The sequence below is a fragment of the Apium graveolens genome, chromosome 8, assembly GCF_009905375.1.
Source record: "Apium graveolens cultivar Ventura chromosome 8, ASM990537v1, whole genome shotgun sequence".
NCBI lineage: Eukaryota > Viridiplantae > Streptophyta > Magnoliopsida > Apiales > Apiaceae > Apium > Apium graveolens.
In genome coordinates this window covers 117,687,784-117,690,860 of record NC_133654.1, presented here as the reverse complement: position 1 = coordinate 117,690,860, position 3,077 = coordinate 117,687,784, and the positions used below count along the sequence as shown (strand labels likewise).

Genomic DNA, 3,077 nt, shown 5'->3' with positions numbered 1-3,077 from the left:
ACAAATAAACAAGTATGATCATGATCTAGATCAAAAGCAACCTATAAGACTTGTGATTTTTTTTCCCGGGCATGCAAATCAATTCATTAGGATTTAAACATCCCTCTATTCATCATCACTACACTCAAATTAACACCAACTTATCAATCAGAAATAGCTCAACCTAAGGGATCATGTTATATGCATGCACATGCAACTATATAAACTCACATAAAAACACAAACAAATATGTCCTAAATGAACAATCATGCAAAAATATGATTGAATTAGCAACTATACATGCAATATGAATCTATATGAACTATATGGACACACACAAACTAATCCTTACATTATCATCCCCAAACTTAAAATTTTCAATGTCCTCATTAAGGTAATAATAAGGATTTCAGGCATACCTAGTTGTCAGGAAGATCACCCTCCTCGGGTGGAGGATCAGGTGGCCAATCAACCTTGACACTAGTGTCTCGGAAAATAATACCGAGAGCGTGTGTCAAAACTTTAACAAAACATCGGTGGATGTCATGCATGGCCTCCATACGCCTAGTCAATCTTCTATACTGTGCATCACCAAGACCAAACCTATCAACTGTCTATGGTGCACGTGAGGGACTATCTGTAATCACGGGAGGAATCGGTCGGTCACCCTTGAGATTTTCATAGATATATTCTAACCCTTTGTCAGGGTTGCACCTAAGAATGCATAGCAGCGGTTTGTGCTCAAGTGTGGGAGCTTCTTCAATAGACGGTTGAAAACGCTCCTCAGAAATTTTCAACTCTGCTAACCCAAGAGAATCGAATGGCATATCCAACTTCCTCTTCCACGGAGGGGCATTCAAAACATGTAGTTGTGCTACTCCTTCTTCATCTTCAGTAATTGATTCCCCTATTACGGATCTCTCTAAGGTATCTGACTTTGGCATTGGCTCAAGTTCTGAAATTACTACAGAATCGACCATCTCTACTTTAAAGCATTCCTCTTTAGCTGTGGGTAACTTTATTGCCTTGAACACATTAAAAGTGACCTTCTGATCATGAACTTTCATCGTAAGCTCTCCTTTTTGCACATCGATCATAGTTCGGCCTGTAGCCAAGAATGGTCTTCCCAAGATGATGGGAATCTTCTTATCTTCTTTGAAATCAAGAATTACAAAATCAGCAGGGAATATGAGCTTATATATCTTAACCAAGATATCCTCTACTACTCCTCACAGATAAGCGATGGAACGATCAGCTAGCTGCAATGACATGTATGTTGGTTTCGGATCAGGAAAACCAAGCTTCTTGAAGATAGACAAGGGCGTCAGATTGATGCTAGCTCCTAAATCATAAACACTTATTGAACGACAAGTTTCCGATGGTGTACGGAATAGTGAAGCTTCCAGGATCTTTAAGCTTCGGAAGCAACTTCTGTTGCAGCACAACACTGTATTCCTCCGTAAGAGCAACGGTCTCTAAGTCATCGAGCTTCACTTTTCGAGAGAGAATACCTTTCCTAAACCTCGCATAGCTAGACATCTGCTCAAGAGCTTCAGCAAAAGGTATGTTGATATGAAGTTTCTTGAACACCTTCAGAAACTTAGCAAATTGCTTATCCAACTTCTGCTTCCGTAACCTCTTAGGAAAAGGAGGTGGAGGATAGACCTGTTTCTCCCTGTATTACCCTCAAGAGGAGTGTGTCCACAATTTTCTTCCTTGGTTCCACCTGGGCATCCTTAAGCACTTCTTTTTCAGCAACAACTTCATTTTATGAAACTTGAGATTTTTCAAGCTCTTTGTCTTGCTGAATTCGGGGGCTTGTGACCTTTTCAGACCTCAAGGTGATGGCATTCACCTGTTCTTGAACTTTTCTCTTGCCTGGATTGGCTTATGTATCTCTAGGAAGCGTTCCTGGTGGTCGATTCAATAAGGCGTTAGCAATTTGCCCTATTTGGTTCTCTAGAGTCTTGATAGAAACAGTCTGGCTTTGGCATATAAGAGCCTGGTTTTTGCACATAAGCCTCAACTCCTCCAGTTCAGATTTTTCATTCAAAGATTAACCTGAATCATGAGTTTGTTATTGAAGTTGGAGTTGTTGTCTTGGTGCAAATTGTTGCGGAAAACCAGGAGAATTAAATTGCTTATTTCCAAACTGCTGGAATGGTTATTGCATCGCATTCTGATTATTGCTCCAACTGACGTTAGGATGATTCCAGTTGTCAGGATGATAAGTGGCAGGAACTGGCTGCTGCGATCTCTGAAAGTTGCTCATAAACTGAGCTGAGTCACTAGATATAGCGCATTGTTCCATCGCATGCGGACCTGCACACAGCTCACAAACAATGGTTATCTGCTTAACACCATAGTTAGCCAGAGAATCGATCTTCATAGACAATGCCTTTAGTTGAGCAGTGTTAGCCGTAGCTATATCCACTTCAAGAACTCCTGCTACCTTGCCCTGTGGCAATATATGGGTTGGATACTGATATTCATTAGCAGCCTTCAGTTCAACTAGCTCATACGCTTCCTCATAGCTCTTTGTCCATAATGCTCCACCTGATGCTGCATCAAGCATGGGTCTAGATTGTGCTCCCAAACCATTGTAAAAACAATTGATGATCATCCAATCAGGCATGCCATGATGAGGACACTTCCTAAGCATCTCCTTGTAGCGCTCTCAAGCTTCATATAGAGATTCTCCCGATTGCTGCGCAAATCGAGTGAGAGCATTCCTGAGTGAAGCTGTCTTTTCCATAGGGAAGAATTTAGTAAGAAACTTCTGAGCAAGATCCTCCCAAGTAGTGATAGAACTGGTTGGTAGAGAGTGTAACCAACTCTTAGCCTTGTCCCTGAAAGAGAATGGGAACAGTCTCAGTTTCACCGCATCCTCAGACACACCATTGAACCTGAAGGTATCGTAGATCTCTATAAAATCCCTAATGTGCGTATTAGGATCTTTCGTTGGAGAACCCCCAAACTGAACTGAGTTCTGGACCATCTGAATTATGCCAGGCTTGATCTCAAAGGTATTAGCTGTGATAGCGGGCCTGACAATGCTAGATTTAATGTCATTGATCTTGGGTTGAGAAAAATCCATC

The 3,077-nt window shown here is 41.4% G+C and overlaps 1 non-coding gene across 1 annotated transcript; it reads left to right on the top strand.

Annotated features, from left to right (window-relative positions):
- The first annotated feature begins 2,612 nt into the window (after positions 1–2,612).
- Positions 2,613–2,719, top strand: LOC141682136 (small nucleolar RNA R71). The gene has a single exon (XR_012559538.1). It is a non-coding gene; the product is annotated as a small nucleolar RNA R71 (small nucleolar RNA).
- Positions 2,720–3,077: the final 358 nt, after the last annotated feature.